This window comes from Montipora foliosa, unplaced genomic scaffold (genome assembly GCF_036669935.1).
Source record: "Montipora foliosa isolate CH-2021 unplaced genomic scaffold, ASM3666993v2 scaffold_459, whole genome shotgun sequence".
Lineage (NCBI taxonomy): Eukaryota > Metazoa > Cnidaria > Anthozoa > Scleractinia > Acroporidae > Montipora > Montipora foliosa.
This window is the reverse complement of record NW_027179766.1, coordinates 470001-492500: the sequence shown is the minus strand read 5'-3', so window position 1 is coordinate 492500 and position 22500 is coordinate 470001. Positions and strand designations below refer to the sequence as shown.

Here is a 22500-nt window from a genome sequence, read left to right as displayed (position 1 = left end):
GCACAAAACAGTTATTTTTACGGATGCGTTATTTAAAGTGGATGCGTATTTTTAAAAATTGGTTTAATCGGTTTTTCCTTTGTTCAGGAATGAAACTCGAATTTTTTACTCAACTATTAAATAACAATTATCAACATAGGCACCTGTTTGTTTTGCTGTAAAATGCTAGCGAACAAGTGCTTTTTTGATCCGTTTGCCCAACTGTGACAAGTGACAAGCAAATTTTGCCCTTATGTTATAAACACGTAATCGCAATGAGTTCGCGTAAAACTAGGAGGAAATTTCACTAGATTGTGTTTTCAGAAGTTTGTTTAAAGCACCTAAAGGTAATTTAGTGTTGGGGTGGATCTTGTTTGAAGTTCATCCTTTCTTGGTTGCATTGCCATATTTTGCCGATTCTTGTTCCAAGCCAAGCTGGCGTGTTTCAGTGAAATACATCAAAATGTGAATGATCTCGTTTTCAGAGATAAAGTGGTATAAAGTACATCATTAAAACTCTTTTTTTGACCTTGAACTGACAAAGTTTTTTGACAATTTCTAATTTTAGCGTGATGCCTATTCGTTGGTTATTGACGGTTGAATCTAAAATGTTTTTTTCCTTTCCCATTCGCTCGCTGAGGGTGTGCTTGTTTTCTTTTAAAACTCATGCGGTTCAAGAAAAACTCATTACTAAACTGGTGAGTTCCAAAGTAAATTTCACTCGAAAAACCGATATCGTACTCGTCGCTTCGTGATTCATGCGATATCGGTTTTTAGTATATGCTAAAAAAGTGCATAGCGTTGAACGCGCACGCTGATTGGCTATTCAACTCTGGATATCCTTTGCTATTCACCTCGGAGCAATTCGTGCGGAATTTGCGCCCGAAAATGTTGTAATCTTTGCAGGAATAAATGAGTTCAAATCATATTTTTGTGCTGTATTATCTCACTGTTTTAGTATATAGTACTAAAACAATTATTCACCTCAGTATCGGTGGCTAGTGGTGGATATTTAGCCACCTCCACTTCGGTGAATAGTTGTTAATTAGCGTAAATTTACCGTGGAATTCATTAGTTAGACAATGAATTTTTATATAGAATGGAAGAAAGCAAAGAAAATGATTTAATTAAGCAGCAACCGGAAACACCAAAACGCGGACAATTCGAAACCTTTCATTTTCACTAACCCTACAGGCAGTAAGAATAAATAACCAAGGAGCTCCGCTTTTAGGCTTGGCTAAATCTATATATTAACGAGGATTCAATGGAAAGCGGCTTTATACCATGGAGGTTCTCTTCAGGTCCTAGATCTTCAACTAAAGTTCTTTTGTTATCCACTTCAACTCTTACATCGTTAAGAAATTGATCGATTTGCGAGCAAGAAGGAGCTAGAGGCGTGTCAAGAATTTCCCTGATTCTCATTGTTGTATCGGCTAAATGTTCCTCTTGATTATCCGTCTGAATAATGTCGTAAAGTTTATCTAGTTTGTTTCTTCTCCTATTACTTAATGATTCTTTCAAATTATCGCAAATGCCCATTACTTTTTTGTTAGACCTGTCTCTAAGGTGCAACCCATAATCTATGATAAGTCCTTTCTCCATGTTCAAAATGTTATGAGTGGTGTTTTTGTACACTCTTTTATATATATATATATATATATACACCCGTTTACAAAAACGTTGCAATTTCAAAGTATATATGATATATATATGCCTTTTGTTTTCTCATCAGAAAGGTGAGACACGAAGCATGTGTATTTCACGCTGAAGGAACAATACGTTTTTCTTCTAACAAAAATAATATTCAAAAATTGACGAGACAAATGCAAAGGAAAATCCACTTGTATTTCCTATACGGAAGCAGTCCTTCTCAATGCCTGCTCCATATAGCTTGGATCTGGCTTATCATAGAGCTGCACTATGTAGAGAACAAGACTAAGAGGTCCATAGCGCGCCATTTAAGGATATCAATCTCTCAAGAACAGTATTTAATTGATTCAACTGGGAGCTCTTTAATCCTATTTTTTTTAAAGGTTTGTTTATTGTTGGGGTCGTTCATCACACGAAGTAATATTTTATGGATAGCCATCACAAAGAGATGTGGTCTGTAAACCTGCCAACAAAACAACCTCCGAACCAACCAAAATTTATGACTCATTTAAGTCATTTAAATATTTGAATGATTCACCATGTACACGGAGTTCAGGCCAGCAAGGCCGAAATCGAGAAGAATTAAAAGCAAAACAATGAGTGCTACTCATGCTTCCTCGCTATTGTATCAGGAGGATGACAATAACTCGTGGCTTTGGGGTAGACTTTCATTGTTGGTTTTCACTCACGTGATCAACAGCCATGTCTTTTAACGAAAACGAAAGAAAACGTTTGCATAACAATAGGGTTAAATTCCCGAAGGATTTGGTCGGGGCTCCAACATGGCCACCATTTCTTTGTTTAGGGGCTCCAACATGGCGGCCCTGACATTATGTGAAAACCTAAAATATACAGGACTTAAATGGCGGAGGACAAAATAATTCATGTTATTGCGATTAGGCCTTGCTTTTTACGTATTATTATGTTCGCGTTGTTCTTTTGTTTTATAGACATTAACTGTTTCGGATCCGGCATATGGAAGACCAGAACAAAGTGAATTGCGAGGACAATATTCCCAACAAACATTTATCCAATTATAAACTGAAAGAAAAAGCCATAAGTAATAAAATAAAGGAGGTTTTCAACCAACCTCTAGAGTCACCAAGAACAAAATCGAGAAAAGTACGACTTCTACTGGACGAACAAAAGAAGCTAATGAGAAATCTTTCGTTTCCGTCCACCAACATGGCGGCGATGACGTCATGTGAAAACCTCCTACAACTTATCTTTCTCCAAAAGTAATTTACGTTCTACTTTTTGTGTTTTTGGCTTTTGAGTTGAGATATGTGGCGAAAATGCTCCGTTCAAGGTAATTCGAAAATGAGCTGACTAGTAATCTGTCTTAATAACCCGAGCAGTTCTTTCAGTTAGGGAAAAATATTAACACTGAGTTTCCAGCTCACAGATGTTAAGACACTGCCTTTCTCACATACTATCTTTAAAAACGAGAAGAAAAGGTATGGTGGCCCAGGCTGAATATTCTTATTTTTCTGCCGATTTTAGAATGAAAATTTTCTTGTATTATTCTTAAATTATAGCTTATGACATTTCCGATTTAGAATTTATTGGGGTATCAATTACAAGTGTTTGGTATCTAGATCTGTTTTCGCTAGGTTTTGTTATTTAAAAAAGAAAGAATTTATCATAATACTTCTTTGCGGTTTACTTTATGTCTTTTGTGCTGAATACTGTACATATGTATCACATGTACCGTTCATCGAACTTTCATTAGCGTTGAACATTTTGCTATATAGCTTGTGTAGGTTTTTTCGTTTTGTTGGCTAGTTTCGCCGTTCAGATAAAGGAATAATTTTATACGGTTAAGTTAAAAACATAAAATTGTATTGTATTTACAGATGTTTCAACACACAAAATTATATCTATCCTTTCCAAAATCTCAGCCTCGGCTTTATTCTTAAAATATTCTTGAAATTTCGCAAATTTCAGCCTTGATATTCTTATAAAAGATATTCTTATAAAATAAAAAAAAGAGTGTAATAAATCGAGACCATGTAATTCAAGAACGGGTTTTATTCAACAGACAGAACAACGAACACAGAGAGAGAGTGAATAACGTGATTGCACAACTTCGGGTATCCGATAGGCTTAATTTCCGCCGCTCACTCGAGTTCGGGTATCCTCCCCGAAAAGAGACGGCCGTGATTTCGCTGGCTCATTTTTCCCGAAACAGCGGCTGGTAATCGAGCCTAGGTATACGATTACTCGGGCTACGCACGTGACTCGATTACATCATAGATATAACACTTTTCAATTGCTAAACGGCATTCTCTAAGAACATTGACATTAAAGCGTGCAACATCAGTGGTTGTGTGTTACGTTATTCAGTGCTAACAAACTTCATCCCTTGCAAGTAGTATAGGAGTTGGGGGTACGAGAGCATTTTTGCAAAAATGCTCTCATACCAACCCAACTCCATACTACTTTACATTTAATGGTTGCCAACTTTTGGTTACATATTTTTGATCTCGTATTTTCGGTCTCATATTCTTGGAAATCTATATGTTTTATATTTCTGCGAATCTATGCCGTGGCGAGGCAGAATGGATCAAACGCAAAATTTATTTTGGAACTATATGTTATTTAAAATGCGTGGCTTTCTTAGAAAAATCATTAGCATGGAATTCTCGGAAATAAAGAAAGGGGGTTTCCCCGTGATTTTTAACCAACAACAAGCTTCACATTTTTACTCCACAATTGTGTAATTTTTCAGTGAAACTTTTCAAATTTGTGTAATTATTTTGTGAAGTTGCATGCATGAAGTGTTTTTGAATATTTGCATAAGTAAATGAAACGGAAACAATCACTATGGCGTGACATTTTGGTTAACTTTATGAGTAAACTTCATCATTCAGATTGTTTTGGTGTGTTAATTTTGTAGTGGCCGTAAGCGTAACTTTTGATACCATTTTTGTGAATGTAGCGCTTGTCATCGAAGCAGGACAATGATACTTTATTAAGCTCATAGCTTCCAAGTTGATGTAAGTTGCTTCTGATCGTTTTCATGGTGTGATGCATTTGCTTGTTATTAAATAGAACCTCTTTATAATTTTTATGAGTGATGTTGTTTTTGATAATATTCTTCTTGATTCCCTTTGCTGTCTTTCCGCCTTTGTCATTGTCTTTGATATACGAATACATTTTCGATCTCAATCCGACGAATTCGGTTATCGGTATGCCTGCTGCCTCATCTTTGAATTTGCCGATTACTTTCTTATTAGTGTTACTATAGAATGGACTGTTTTCAGGGTAGTCGCTGTTATCGAATTTGTCTTTATCGTTCCAAAAGTCTTGATACACATCACTGGTTTCAATTTCATAGGTCAAGCTGTCTGTGTCTGTGAATAATAATTTCGCTTTGCTGCCGTATTTTTGTTTGATATAATTGTAGTGGAAATCATACATTAGTGTCTTACTAAGATCTAGGATACACATACCCACATATGCCGGCCTGTTTAGGGTTAGTGTTTCTTTGATTTTATGCACTGCCACTAGATTTTCATTAAAGATCTTGCTACTAACATACGTTGGTTTGGCAGCCATTTTTAATAGTTTGTTTTCATCAGTTACTAATCTGACATCTACTCGCTTTCTAATATTTTCCATTGTTTTTCCAAATACACTGTTATTCATAAGCTTGAAGAAGTCTTTCTCAAAAGCATTTTTGGCATTGGTTCTCTTCTGTGTGTTGAAATCAATGTATTCTTTCAACCATGGTGACTGATTGAACTCCAACACTCGATGGACTTTGGTTATTTTTAAACCAAGATCTGTGTATAATTGAAGGTTTCTGTAATGGAGTACGTATTTTTCTTTATTGCTTAATGTAGGTATCAGTTTATGAACTAAACCAGTTGATACATTAAATTTATCGGCTATTTCTTGGCAATAATTAGAAAGCATGTCTTTGTTGACTTTTACCTTTTCAGGTGCTAGTGGGTAGTCATTATGCAAATCATGTAGTTCTTTTGGATATGCTAGGTCTACTTCTAATATTGATCCTTTTTTGCTGTTCTCGCTGTATTTAGACAAATTCATGTTGTTGATTTGCTTTTCTGTCATCCATCTGAATCCACCAGTTGGTAGGTATTGTGACATAGCCCAACCGTACAGATTGTTAGCATCTAGATACATTATATACTTTGAGGGCGCCTTTTCATCATATGTTTTCATGTATCTATTATTAGCTTTACCATATCGGTTAGCAATATAACTAGTTCCACCACGCATGCCCTTTTCGATGAATTGAAACATATCAATGTCAGTCATAAGCTCCAATTTAATGTCAGTCATCTTTAACATAGCATCCCAGGAAAGCCCTGGAGACGTGAAATAATGACAGGGGTCTAGTTTGTAGTATTGCAGACAGGTCTTTCGAAAGTTTTCAAACACATCAGCTAACAGAAGGATGTCAGATTTGAGATATAAGTCATGGTACTCACCCATATTTTTTAGATTAAAAGTGTTCCATACATTTTGAGCATGTTTGTATTGATCACCTGAGATATGCTCATCATTTAATATACTGTAAAATTCTTCTTTTGGTGGCAGCTTTTCATTGAATTTTTCAAAACTGTCCATAAAGTCATATGGGTATACTCCCTTCTTGCTCATCAAATCAAGCTCTTTACCTTCAAATTTTCGAGAAGTATATATTAATGCTTCTTTTGGTAGGTTGCTCACCAGTTTATCAAGACTTGAGCTCATGAATTGAAAACTATCAATAAAGGTCAGATGATTACCAAGCATGAAAGCCATATACTTTTCCATATTGTTTGGAATTGCATTGATGTTCATTTGGCACTTTTCGCCTTTCTTATTCGTGTATGTATGCTTTTTAACTATCTCACCGATTTCTTGCATTATAAAATGACTGTCATACCCACGGAGATTGTGAAACATGACTGGTATTTTCTCAGTTATTCGAAAGTTAAGATTGCAATCTTGGTGAGCTGATCCTCTGTATTTACCTGTAATATGGCAATGGTCTCTGACTCTCACATCATTTTCATTGTATTTTTTGTTGCAGATATGACATTCATTGGCTTTTTGAAATTCTTTTTCATCATCTTTAGTCATTCTTAATGGTTTATTGAAATATTTTTTCATAACCTTCTTGCAGTATTTGACTTCATCCAGCATGGCTTCCATAAATTTGTAAACAGCTTTATCACCTCTATAAATTTGTACTGGTTTTGTGTATTTATCATCATAACAACACACAACCTTATATCCATAACCACAGTCTGTGTGTCTCTGATAAGCCTCTGTGTATGATTTATCATCATTGGGTTGGCATCCATGTATTTTTTCAGTTATGGCTTCAAAATCTGCATATATTACAAATGGAACGGGTATTTGTTTGTGGGCATTATTGAATTTTAGTATGTTGTCATCTTTTGTTGGCATTTTAATTGCTTGTGCTCCATTTACTTGTATGCAATTTTCTTTATGATCAGTTAATACTCTTTCAGAACTGAAACATTGTAAGCAATGCATACAGAAGTGCTTTCTTTCCTTGTGTTTTGTTTGATTGTACATGAACTTGTTGAAATCTTTGATTAATACATAATGCTTGTTTTGATTTTCTGTTATAAGAAGCAGATTCATGCAATCTTCATACTTTTCTTTTGACACATAAATGGAATATTTTTGTTTGTTTTCATAACCGAAAACATTGATGTTAATTTCATTCTGCTTTTCTATTTTGTTGTACTGTTTGGTAGTCACTGGAAATTCAATTCCTGAATAATTCAAATTTTCAATGAATGCTTTGTCTGATTTTTTGATTCTCTGTGGGTATTTGTCTTGAGGATTAAGATGTCTTATGTGGCACCACCTGAAGCATTCATTATCCTCATTTTTCATGTTGATCAATCCCTTTGCACTGTTTCTGAGTTCTGTGGGTAGCTTTATATAAGAAGATCCTTTCATTGGTTCATATTTTACCACATTGATATAATGATTTTCAACAGATTGAATAGTCCAACCAGATCCCTCTGAAATCCAAACTGCAATCTTGTTTAGTATGACTTGTTTTGACAAAGATAAAGCTAGTTCAATTTGTGTGTCATTTGTTATTGTTTGGGGTTGACTGTTGAAATACGCTGTTTTCATAATTTTTTCTTCTCGTCCTAGTTGTTTTTCAAATGTGACCCTCAGTGTTTCAACAAACTTTAGACCTTTCATTGATTTTAATATTTTTTCGATATGGATGGCAACAGCCTTTCTTGTATTTTGCAGTTGCATAAGTGGGTCTTTGCTGTTTTTTATGTTGATTTCATAAGACTTTGTGAACCCTTTTAAAGCTTTGTTTGTTTCTTGTATTATAGTCCTCGGTAATGGAACTGGTCTTTTAGTCCTAGGTAATGGAACTGGTCTTTTAGTCCTAGGTAATGGAACTGGTCTGTTCAATTGTTCTATTTCTTCCAGCCATTCAGAAGGAGGAGCAGGCAGTCTCTGCCTCTCAAAATAGTCAACAAGTTCTTTTACACTCTTTCTTGGTTTTGGGTTCGGTCTTGTTTTAGTCCTCGGTGCTGGAATTGGTTTTGTGTTTTGTTTTATAATCAATTTTATTAATTCTGATTTACTTAGTTTCTCAAGATCACTCTTGTTCATACTATAAGTTGAGATATTATTTTGAATAATATTCATCGTAATATAACTATAGATAATAATTCTTTAAATAAAAATATGGTGCGTTTATAGTTCAACACATACGGGAAGTATGTATTTAACTGTGTAAAGAGAAGTGATATGAATAAATTAATTGCTATTTTCATGTTTATCATAAATATAACCCGTATTATATGTAAATGAATTTTTGAAATGTTTCTTTGTTTTTAAATGGCAATGTTTGCCAGCAAGAGTGTAGTTTATACCATTGTTGCATATTTGACAGTACCATTCTTTATGCAACATGTAGTCGGTTTTTATTTTTCTTCTTTCTTCATCAGTATAAAATCTTGGGCGGCCAACTGGTCTTCGATCTTCCATATTATATTACTATATATTTTATTTTTATGTATTATTCTTGCACCATTTTCAATGGAGCCAGAAAATTTACGTATCTTTCGAATTCTCTGTACAAAAACATCATTTTGGCATCCATCTTGTTGAATATTTTCAGGATTTCTTTTTTTGGTACGCCTGTTTTCAATGCATGTCTGATCATTGGCATTTCCATTGTTCGAACAAAATGCATGTAACTGGCGTTTCCGACCATTATGTCGCATATTGCTTCCACAACTAACTTTCTCAAACATAACGTTCTGACTATTTCGCTTCCTTTGAACATATATTAATATATCACATTTTGTTTTTATGACGTTTGCTGTTCAAATGTCTATTTTTGCTGCCTTTTTTGTAATTTTTGTCACAAACCTCACAATACCAATTATTCGGACTGACAGCTTTATTTTCTTTTTCGTCTTCAGATGTTGCATTTTCTTTTTCATCTTCACTCCCATTTTTCGGATCTTTGTAATAGACAATTGAAATTCCTATACCCTCCCCTTCATCTTCACTGCAATCATTCGGACTGTCAGCTTCATTTTCTTTTTCGTCATCACTCCAATTATTCGGATCTTTCAACCTGATAGCTTCATTTATTGCATTTTGTTTTTCGTCTTCACTCCAATTTTCTTGTTTTGAAAGTCGTTCCACAGCATCCATGGTACTATTAAACATCATTTGTTTTGACAACAAATACATCAATCGGTATTTTTCTGGCATCGATTTCAGAAAGTCAGGATCGTTTCTGATTTTTTCGTCGAGCGGGTGCCTCATCATTTCTTTCATACTATATGTCTAGAAATTCTTTTTATGTAGATTTTTCCACATCTGACGATTCAGATTCCTGCGAACTGCAGCAGCTTTCTTCAGATATACTTTCTTGCGATGGCGTCCAATCGGAATCCGAACCGGAGTCTTGATCGCTCTCATAATAGAAACCAAACTTTTCTTCATTTTCAAACTTGTCCATATAATATAAGTATACATTTTTATTTTTTATATCAATTTGCGTGCGTTTGCTTGGTTTGTGTTTCACCACAATTCATATGTTTTCAATGTCTTTCAATGGTATCCAACTGTTGAATTCATCACTGTATCCCTTCCATTTTACCAAAGCTTGTTTCTTTTTATAGTCTCTTCTAATGACTTTATCAATACGAAAAATATCCTGTTTAGCTTTCAATAATTCAGGTTCATAAAAACTGCCTTGTATCTCTTCACCTCTGAGATCTTTTAGTTTGTATGTTATTGGATTAGTGTATTGGATCTTATCAACTGTAAACACTTCTTCGGTCCAATTTGGTGTGTAACCCTTGTCAAACACATTCCGTTTATACTTCGATATTCGAACCTGGTCACCAACCTTGAATTTTGGTTTTTGTTTTAATGTTTCTGTATCACCATATAGATTGAAGTAAACTATACCTTCATTCCTCTTGTTAGATGCTTCAACGGGTGTCATCTTTATGCTTGAATGTTTTGTATTATTATACTGTTTTACTAGTTTGGGCAGCATGTCTAAATACTGTGTATTACCTTGAACTGTAAACTGTTTCCACATTTTGGATTTAATTGTTCTATTCCATCTTTCGACCACTGAGGATTTCTCCTCATTTTCAGTTGAATACATATGTATCATATTTTTCTCCAACAAGTCTTTCAAGTGTTTGTTATAGAACTCCTTTCCCTTATCAACCCATAAATATTGTGGTTTTCTGCCTTCCTTGAATATTGTTTTAAATGCTTCAGTAACAGATTCACCTTTCTTATCCTTCAATGGGACAATCCAACCGTATTTGCTGAAAACATCAATAACCATAAGAAGATACCGATAACCTTTATTCCATTTGCTGAACTGTTGCATTTCAACTAGATCACTTGCCCATATTTCGTCAATATGATTTACGATTACACGCCGCCGAGTAAAGTTGCGTCTTATAGATGCATGTAATTCATCTGCTAATTTTTCTTGCCAGTTACCCGACGGCTTTTTCCGTTTTTTGAAACTCCAAGACCTAGTTTCTGCTTTGTATTGATAACATTTCTTGCCAACCAATGCCCCCATTGTCTTTCATTATACGGTACGTTGTCTAAAGCTTGAACCATTTTCCTATCTGCTTTGTTTTTACATTTCCTATCATCCTTGCAGACGGAATAATCAACATCGTGTTGCATTGCTATTGCATCAGTTTTTCCAGTGGGCATATCATATATTTCCAATATTTGACCAGTTTTTGGGTCATACTTCAGTTGATTTTCTAAATCATTATATGGTCCGGTGTAATGATGCCCAGGTAATGTCCATCCGCCTTTTGGTTTCGGTAATTTACCAATAGCTTTGTGAATGTCAACAGCACCGCCATCAAGATCTTTTCTGTTTGTTGTGTATTTTTTATTCGGTCTTATTTTCGTCGACAATTGATCGAGAGCTTCAGATCCAACTTTATGTATGAGAGGATTCATTTTTCTCAAACCATAATCAATTGCTTTTTTCTGCAATTTTGGGTCTCTCATCAATTCGGAACCATAATATCTACCCATTTCAACGGCTTTTTTGCCAAGATAAGGTACTCCTTTAGTTAAAAATAATTCTGTTCCAGTATTAGCAATATCACTGAGTAAGCCCGCTCCCAACGGGCTGTTCAGTTTCCCTGCTTTTTAACAAATTTGGTCTTTGTAATACCACATTCAGCACAAGTGCAAAAGAACATTAGTCTACCATTTTTGGCTGTTTTGTAACCTGAAGGTTCAACACATTCGGTTACCTTTTTCTGTTTTACACAATATGATTTCATAATATATATAAGTTAGATATTTCTAAAATAATATTCGATAAATCTCTCATTTTTCATTGTATCATTTATGTCGAATACTTGTAATAAATCATAATACGAATTACCCTTATTCATTTCATTTAGAAAGTATAAACAGAAATACCCACAAGTTGTTGTTTGTATGTTTTGTATCTGATTGTTTTGATGTAACAAAGTCAGATTTTTCTTTTTGGCATGATTTACAATCTCTTGAAAAGGTGGCATACCAAACGAATCAAAATAATTTATTACATTATCCTTAACATAAGTGGCTACCCAGTGAGATCCTGACATATAAGCTGGTTCCAGATTGTAAATAAATAACGCCTGTTTATGGTTATGTGGAACTTTTTCATCTCTTGACAGTACATCATTGATTGGTATGTTCAAATATTTACACCATTTTTTCAGATCGTGATTGGACATAGGTATGTTTTTGTGAAATTTTGGTTTTACAATATTGCCCCCAAAATGGGTATGCCATTGAATGGACTGTTTTTTCCCAATAGCAACCCTTTTCCTTTTTTGGTCGAGGGGTTTTTTTTTTTACCATAACCAGTCACATATGGCGGATAACTGTAAAATGGAGGGGGCATTCCCATTCTAGGTGCTCCTGTACCATCCTTTTTCGACGAAGGTGGTCTACCTACCCTCGGTGCTCCTTTCCCTGTAAACAGCTTTTTCACCAGATTAACAGCCATAGGAATTCCAACGGAAGCCAACAGAGTTCCTAGAAATCCACCTGATTGTGTTTTAGTCGGTGTTATTTTAACGCCAGATCCTGTTTGAGCCGCATTCATTATGTCTCTTTGCTGTTTGGTTGTAAACATATTCAGATACGGCATCAGTTGATTGATTGCATTGAAAGGTATCATCATGGGTAATGGCATAGCACCACCTTTTTGACCAGATCCTAACAATTTTTTGGCTCCAGCTTCTGCTAAACCACCAAGAGCACTCAACCCAAGGGTTTTACCAATTGCTGGTAATGCTCTCATTCCAAGTGACAATACGGTACTCAAAAGACTTCCGCCGACTTGTTTTCTGATATTAGTCTTAGCAAGCTTGATGTCCATTCCTTTGTTCAATTGTCGATTTTTTTGTAATCTTTTTTTTACCATTGCTGGAACATAAAGAGTGTCGTTTCCATTGAGAGAATCATTTGTCAGTCTTAGAACAATTGTTTCCCTTTTATGGTAAGCATTACTCAGATTCTTTTTTTGATTATCTGAAAGTCTTACGTTGATTTCATGAAGTTTAGTCATATAATATATGTTATATAATTCCCGTTACAAATAAATATGTGTCATTTACTTGATTTCATATTACTGTTTCATTTGTGAGCTTAAACTATCACCAATTCATTACCCACCTTGTCAATAACAACCGACTCTTCGTACAATACAACTGCATGGACATTGAAATCTGCTGCACTATTAGCATTGAGTTTGTACCTGAAAATCAACTGTTTAGGGTCTCTTGTTACTTTCTCTGCCTGATATGAAAGATCGAAATAGATCAGTGAATACAGGCTGTTATAATTGGCAAGATTCAACTGGGTTCCGGTGTTGTAATCATTTTTTCGCATTGCATAAGACATCAGATCATTGAATATTCTCACTTTGCTTTCACTGTCATATTCTGTTTCTGGGTAGAAAACACCATTGCCATATTCGAGTCTGCATGTTGTTAAATAACTGTTTGCGTCTGCTGCATTTAGTTTGAAGGTATCAAGTATGTATGGATTTTGAGTTGCAACTCTGGTTTTAGCCCGTTGTAGATAAACAAAAATTGCTTTGACATTGTCAATACTGGAAGAAATCTGAAAAAAACCACTGACTCTAGCAGGTGCTGACACTGCATATAGTTCACGCTGATATGTCCATTTGTGTTCTTTCATGAAAGAGCTTACAAATTTGTCGTACATACTGTCTTTTGGTGTTAATTTTGGAACCCATAGTAGAAATCTGTTAATCACTACTCTGCCGGCATCTGTTCCTGCTGCCATATTGATGAGTTCATTGTCGTTCTGGAGATTCAAATTGAATTGCAACTGCATAGGAACCAACATTTTATCCTGCAACTCTTCAAAAAAACTGTAACGATTGAGAGGTATGATCAAATTCACATCTTTTGCTCCTCCCCCTCCATTATCTTGGGCAGCTTGTGTAAGCACTCTTCTAGATTCATATCCTAAATTGGTATCGGCTGTCGTGCCATCTGTGTCTAAATACCAAAAACTGTTCTTACCGACTGATCTGCTGTAATCATCAGAATATTCCAACAGATTCTTCACAAAAGTGACCTTATGTAGATTGTCAGTATCGTAAACAATTTTCCCAGCACTTTTAATCATCATATGTGCAATCAATGAATGAGATCCGTTTATCACCGTTATTCTATCGGCTGCTGCGTAACCGGCTCCATCTGCTGTTTTTTGTAACTGGAATTGAACCTCGAAATAAGCATTGTACCAATCATAGAAAGAACTCCGGTCGTTGATGGTGAATCTATAACCGTTCTTTTCTTGATGTTGACCGTTACCTGGGGCTCGGATTACATCATCAAGTTGAAATCGCACTAACTCATTTCTTTGCAATAATTCACTTGTTCTAAAAGCCATTTATACTATTGTATTATATAATTTTGCTGTCATGTTATTTATTTGAAAAATCTACGCCTTCTTCCAGATCCTGATATCAATCTATTTAGTATCATATCAGCGCTTTCTTCTTGCTGTTTAATGGGCGGGGATGGAACAATTGCTTTTTGTGTTGTAGCTCCTTTTCTCAAATTTGCCAATTTTTTCATTTTTAGGTCTCCTGACTTTTCTGCCACCGTCTTACCAATTTTATCACCTGCATGAGATATCCCCGATTCCAATGCCTTCTTTGCCATTGGCTTAGCAAATTTCTTGAAAACAGACGATGCCACACTCTTCAATGGTTTAAAAATGTTGTCTAAGATAAGCCCAGACCCTTTGTGTTGAAATACAAATTTACCAAGTTTTGGATGGTAAAACCTCTTAAATTCATACGGTTTCATTATACTTTTACATTAGATACTTTTTAGAATTAGTGAAAAAGACGTATCCGCTCCATTTAGATCCACTAATCTTCTTTTTCCATCTGTTATCATGATTCTGATTGATGAAATTGTAGTTTTGTTCACAGGATTAAATGTAACTCTTTGTGGTTCGAGGGTGAAGGAGTAACTTGGTTTTAGTACACTAGTTGAGAATGAATAAATGATGTCTGTTTCTTCGCCGTCAACTAAACTTTCGTTTACCAAATCGCAATGAATATTGAGTACGTCTGTGTCTTGACTGAGATTTGGCACTCTTGGTCCAATATGCGTTCCACTTGCTAATATCTTTTTATCAAAACCGATCAGGTCATTAAAATTACTTGCTCTTAAATCGAGTTGGTAATTTGCAGCTAATGTAACCGTGACTCTGAATGTTGTTTCGTTGAATTCAAGAGTCATCGGATACGTATCACCAGTTTTCGTTAGATTTTTAATGTGTCTGTCAAAGTCCGTATAATTCCATACCCCAGCTGGAAAGGTTATGTCCTTAAAAGTTGAACCATTATCTGAGCTGTATTTGATCAATTGATTTTTGTACCCAGCATTGACATTGAACCAAGTGAATGACATGTTAATGACTCTGTTAAGACCGATAACGTATTGCTTATTGTTGTCTAGAGTTACAGGTCTGGTGAAATTTGTTGTAAAATCTTCTGGTTTATTATCCCCTTTATTTTTCACACTGTAAGATGATAAAACTATCTCTCGTTCCATTATATAATGAAGTTACATTAAATTTGGAAATATTGTTTGTATAATTTACCATATTGTGATTTGTTAATTGTTGTCATTTTCAATAATGTGTCCAATATAGAAACACCCATATTTCGCATGTCAATGCTTGTATTGCCAGCCAATATCTCACCAATGATCAAATCCAATTTTTTTATGAGTTCTTTCGGTTTGTTAAAAAATATCACATTGCCACCTTTTTGTTTTTTCCTACCAGAACCTTGCATTGTTTGCATTTTGTTTTGATAATGTTTTATGTATTCATTCAGAGTTCTCATAGCGCGATCCACTCTTTTGTTTTCCTCTTGCCTATCAGCTTCCGTTATATTCCCACTTTTGTATTGCTTTGTAACGTTTCCTTTGTAGGCTTTCAATTGATTTCTTTTGAATTTAGCCGCATTGACGATCTTATTGAGATATTTTTTGTTTTTTCGTTCAGTCATTTCTTGTTGATTTATTACCTTTTCAACAGAATCATAATTTGGTATACCAAGATCACCTAATATCTCATTTTCCATATCTTCTTCATCCATTCCATAATCGATCGCATCGTCATCATCATATTCTGGTGGTAATTCTGGTTCTTCAGGGAAGTACTTAGGATCAACATACATCTCTTTTTTTCCTTCCAGAAGATCTTGTAAAGATTCTTCATATGTTGGTGGTTTTGGCACCAGTTGTTTTTCTTGCTGTGGCAAAACAGGTTGTTCAAATAGATCACCAAGATTCATATCTGGAACTTCATCCTCTATATCAATGCCGTAATCAGGAACTTCTCCTTTCTTCAGTGGTCGTTTTTTCCTTGGCAACCTTAAAGCCTGATTACTATCAATAACATCATCTAATTTACTTGTAATTGGTTGGAATACTTTTGAAAATCCCTGTTGACTGGTCTTCTGATCAATATCATGCTTTGTAATTGCATTATGGACATAATTGATCTTATCCCCTAATTCAGATTTACTCTTGGCGAGTTCTTTCCACTTGAGTAAACTCATTTGCGTTATATTATTACTTTACATAAAAATGGAAATTCATATATAAAAAATAACGTTTTACACTGTGTTGAACACCATGTTGAACACCATCTTATTGGAATAATATACCCATATGATATAAATGAAAATACTAAATTATGACACCAAAGATGATCATGTCACAAATTTCAAACGAAAGCATAAATCCATGCCTAAAGAATGCTTCCGCATGCTCATTTGCGGACCTTCTGGTTCGGGAAAAACCAATACACTGATGCATATGATCTACAAATTATTGTACTTTGACAAAATATACCTTTATGCAAAAAACTTAGAGCAGTCAAAGTATCGGAATCTCATGAAAGAGTTCGAACCATGGAGTGAAGAAGCTGGTTATGATATCATTGAAGCAAGCAATGATAAAATAATTCCTGTAAAAAATCTCAATGGTGACAATCAAAAAATTGTGATATTCGACGATTTCGTATGTGATAAAAACCAAAAACCATTAGTTGACTATTTTATACAGGGGAGACATAAAAACTGCTGTGCCATATATTTGAGTCAAAGCTACTATAAGACACCAAAAGATATTAGATTAAACTGCTCACATTTTGCCATTTATGATTTTCCGAGTACTAATGAAAAAAGTCTCATATGTCGTGAAAACAATGTCTCAAAACAATTATACGAGAAAGCAACTAGAGACCCTTTCAGTTTCATATATATTGACAAACCTGAGAAACAAGTAAAGAAGAATTTTGATGAAACAATATAAATCAATTGTATATGAGTTACTCGAATGGTAAATTACCTGAAGACACATTTTCACATGAAAAAGTTATTGAAATAGTAAAAGGATTGCCTGGTGTTGGTTTTAAACTAACAGATGACGGTGATTATGATATGCAGAATAAAAAACTGAGAAATTTAGATTCACCTCAAACGAATGACGATGCAACTACTAAGAGTTATGTTGATAAAGAGGTTTCTGGGTGTTTGAAAATAGACGGAAGCAATGCAATGACTGGAGCCCTTAATATGGATAACAGACGTGTCGAAAATATTGCTCCTGCTCGGCATGGGTTTAGCGATGCTGTCAGCAGTGCGCATTTGCATAACTTTTACTTTGATTTAAATACAAATGATGGAAAGATAGAAGCCCAAAATCCGATTGACATGAAAAATCAAAGAATCCTAGGAGTAAAAGATCCAATACTACATTCAGATGCTTCTAATAAATTTTACGTTGACAGCTCTTTTAATTTTAAAGCTGATAAAACGGAGCTGGCTAATTATTTGAAAAAAGATGGAAGTATTTCCGTAACTGGCAATTTTGACTTTGGAAATAATAAAATCAGCAATCTTGCTGAAGGCACTGGCAATTCTGACGCTGTTACAAAACACCAATTACAAACTGGTTTATCAACCAAACCCAATACAAATCAGGTTGTGTTGCGAGATGGTACGCAAGCAATGACTGGAAATTTGAATATAAACAACAACAAGATCATCAATCTTGCTGATCCGACAGGTAGAAATGATGCCACTGGAAAAGGTTACGTTGATCGATTATTTTTAGATTCACTTCGTTTAGACGGATCCTCTAAAATGACTGGAAATTTGGATATGTCTTTGAATAAAATAATAAATTGCGGACAACCAACCGGTGCTAGAGATGTGACAAACAAAGCTTATGTCGATTCCGAGGTTGGAAAAACATTGAAATTGGATGGAAGCGGTGTAATGACTTCTGTTCTAGACATGAACAATCAACGAATAATAAATCTCGGAAACGCCACACATAATCAAGATGCCATAACTTTGAAGCAAGTAAATGACGCTTTTTCGACTATAAGTACCGAAAACAATAAATATACAGACGAACAAATAGAAAAAAATAAGAAATATGTAGACGATGAAATAGTGAAGAGTCACATAACTACGCACACAAACAGAAAAAATGTGCTGAAATATGCTATGGATGATGGGGAATTTACAGAAGATTATGGAATACAGGATGCCAATTTAATCGACTATAATGACTCGCCACATAAAAACAACAAAAAAGCATTTTCATTCAAGGTTCAAAAGGCAACAGATGGTTCCAGTCTGTTCAAAGGACGATTCGATTTTAATCTATTCAAACTGATACGTGACAATTATAGCGATAAATATACTGTGTGTTTAGAAATATATTTCCAAAAAACTGGTTTTGATGTGGAGTTTAATTCATTTCAGGTTACTTTTGAAAAAAGAAACATGAACACCGATAGAACCACTACAGTCAAAACCAACACAGATTATAAATATTATCGCTTTATCATGAACTTATCACCAGATGGTTCTTCACCAACTATCGAAAGACGGTTATATGTAACTGTTCAATCCACTTATGACAATAGAAGCCCAACTCTTTTACCATTGTATGTCCTGATTTACGGTATAAAAGGCGAAGCAAAAAACAACCTTGATTTTACTATCTATGATTACGAATTGGCTTATCAAGTTGTAAATAATCAATTTCAAATGCATGTGCCGTTAAATTTGAATGGTAATAAAATTTTAGGGTTATTTGACAAGATATTACCGTCTTACGCCTATGGAACCACTTCAGAATCATCACTGGGTTGTGATTTTAATATTTCTAGAACAGTACATCTAACATTTACTAAAATTCATATTGATAAAATAAAAATTTATGCTAAAAAAAATTATCCATCAGATTCGAATCACGATATAACTTTTTATGGAGACGCTAGTGTATTTTATGACATAGATTTTTCAACAAGCAAAATACTCACTGTCAATATCAATCGATATTTTGAAAACATAACAAACATACGAATAAATTTTGATGATGACGATGGGGATGGCGTAAGATCTTATGTTTACATGATACATTACAAAACATTACTGATTAATTGAATTATATAATGCAACAGTATATGACATTGTATGTAAAAAATTTAGATGGTACACATCTTCTTGACGACAATGGTGACAGAATTGAATACACCATTGACTATCACTCTGATGATGATTTTACCTATCAAGCTCAAGCTCAACTTTCAGTAAACGATGATGGACATATAGAAACTGACAAAAATCTCATCGCAAAACCGGCTGTTGATGACAATCATGTAGTTGTTAAATCTCAAGTGGTCGGCATCGTACGTAATTCATTCCTGGATCTATGGGTTAGTGAATATCTCAGAATGTATTCCAGTTGCACTTATCAAATGGACAGAGCAGATGGTCAGACTGTAAAAATGGATTCAAGCAGAAAAGTAGAAACAATATATGACAAAAGCAATGAAGAAAGTGATGCAACACAAACCGATTCAGCAAAACGACCCACATTATGCACAAAAGCCGAAAAACATAATGGGCATTATTTCATCAAATTTGGTGGATCACAAAAAATGATTAGTCAAGTGGATCTGAATAACGATGCAGTCAATGTATTTATTGTCTACAAATTAAATTCAATAGGCTCATCAAATAGCGGCTGGAACAATGGTCTTTTTGGACATGATAACGCAGGATTTGACAAATTTGTTGCTTATAGCGGATCAAATCTTGTGGTGTCTGGAGCTGACGATGCAAACAAGTGTGTTTATATTGGTCCTGCTGCTAGTTTGCAAAGTTTCTTGAAACTGGGAGATTACAGTGAGAATGATTTGGGTGAACTTAACAAATGGCACTGTTTATCCGTGCATTGGGACAACAAATCATCACCAAAAACCGAAAAAAGCAAAATATATTGGAATAGTAAACACATTGGTGATTTTACAGCTGGCAATCGTGTAGGGGCAAACACAACTGTTTTTGGTGGATTAGATGCTGCAAATAATGTTGCTCCTTTGAATGGAAATATAGCTTTTTTCTGTGTGTATCTGGATTTTATATTAGATGAAAGGACAATCCTAGATCATCACACTGTTCTGATGCAAAGATACAATATAACGTAATATATATGTATATCAATTTATTGCTTGAATCTGTGACATACAATTTTGAAAAAACAAAGGAAAAACATCCAAACATTGACGATAAAATATTAAAATCAGCACTTGTTTATAGATACCTGCATTTTTATCATCTCGAAAGAGAAAATTCTAGAACTCAATGATGGTAAAATAGGTCTTCTTGGACCAGGTAGTTGCTGTCTAACATGGTTACTTGAAAAGATCTTCGGTTGGATTGATATCTTAAATTCACATAGTGTATTACATGATGCTTCCGGGAGGTTTTATGACCACCATAAGCTCGGTAGAGGTTACACTTATGCTATTTCAGAAAAATACACAACTAAACTGATTAAAAGATCACCTTTTTGTGGTCAAGTCAGTGGTATACTATATTGTCTATGCAGACGATTAACAATCTAGACCATATATATGGCAGATCGAAAAAAGAGAATATTCAGCTGGAACCATATTTCAGACAAACTCCCAGAAGATCAGGTCGACGAACTAAAGAGCTATTATAAGGCATACCATAGAAAGTGTTGGGCTTACAAAAAGGCTGTCAAACGCTTCAAAAAATTCAAACTTATTGGTAATACCATTTCAGTCATAACTGGCACTGGTGGAATCATTAGTGCTGTTGTAACTGGCGGTATAGCCCTAGTAGCAATAAGCACTTGTGCTTTGTTAATCAAGTCTTACATGGATTTCCAATCATTGGATCTTAAAATACAAAATTGCACATACGCATACCAAAGTTATCAACATCTATTGAATTCAATAAAAGACATGTTGAGAAGCGGTGATTTTCAACCATCGTTTCACACAGAATTAAAAAATGTAGATGATTTTGTGACTGATTTATGCCCAGATGTTTCAAAATATCATGCGGCTTACAGTAAAAAATATTATGCAGATTAATTATATATGGGAATTTTGGGTTTTACAGTCTCAAAACATAGAGGAAGTTATTTGTGCTATTTATACTATTCAGACAAATACATGAAAAGCTACATGGGAGAAATAATTTGGAACAGAATAATCCAAAACTACAAACGCATCGGTAATTTGTATATACACGAAATACCATTTTTGTTGAAATGCCTTGAAAGGGGGGTATTATCACCACATGAAATCAGATTGGCTATGAAAGAAATAAAAGAAGAAGCAAAATTTTATCATTACGATGTCGAAGCTTTTTACTTAACTTGCGTTAAAAGACCACCAGAGTTTATTAACAAATCAACCAAACTTTCATTTTTGATTGACTACGATAATTGTTTTCAAAGTCGAAAATATCATTTAGACTCAGACTCAGACTCAGACTAACAAAACATTCATTCTTTTACTATCAAATAAATCTGATCATGAGCAAGCAAAAATATGTCATTCCAATACCTTTGATACATTAAAAGTGTCTTTTTGGATTTGCTCGTCTTGACCTTTTCAAAAGGAAGATCAAGCATTTTAAATATTTGTTTCAAAATGAAATTTATGTTAATCAGACGCTTTCTGTCTATATTCACAGATTTTACGACCTTACCAATTTCATCAAAAATTCTCAATATCTTATCTCTATTTTTCACGGTAATCTGAAAACCATTTTTTACAGCTATATTCTTCATTATGTTTTCTATATGATATTTTCTTTGGTAAACACTTTTACGATGAAATCTATGCTTATTTGAGTGAAAATCAACAAATTCTATAAGCGGTTTATGGCCATTAACTACCCCACATTTTTTACAAACTAGCATATTGTTATCATTAACTATTTCTGGTTGATTGCAACATTGTTCTGTTTTTTTAGTATGCTTTGATATCTGTTTATTGCAAAATGGACAGACCACTTCTTCCATATTGACAAGTTCTTTATGCAGTTCTTTGCAACTCATTATACTATTATATGAGATATTATTTTAAAACCATTCTGCCTCGCCACGGCATAGATTCGCAGAAATATAAAACATATAGATTTCCAAGAATATGAGACCGAAAGTTGGAAGCCATTAAATGTAAAGTAGTATGGAGTTGGGTTGGTATGAGAGCATTTTTGCAAAAATGCTCTCGTACCCCCAACTCCTATACTACTCTTGCAGTATGTTACATTTTCAAACATCGGTGGCCACATGTATTGGCGTAAAAAATAGATCTTAGGTTTCCTATAATTTCTGTTTCAACTGGTACATCGCTATGTTTGCCATGAACAAACCATCTATTCCTTACAATTCCAACGAGACCAAACCATACAACTCGATT

At 34.5% G+C, this 22500-nt stretch overlaps 1 protein-coding gene across 1 annotated transcript in view; it reads right to left on the bottom strand.

The window, feature by feature from the left end:
- Positions 1-22500, bottom strand: part of LOC137989442 (lactadherin-like) — a 433868-nt gene that overhangs the window by 61149 nt on the left and 350219 nt on the right. The window lies entirely within an intron of this gene.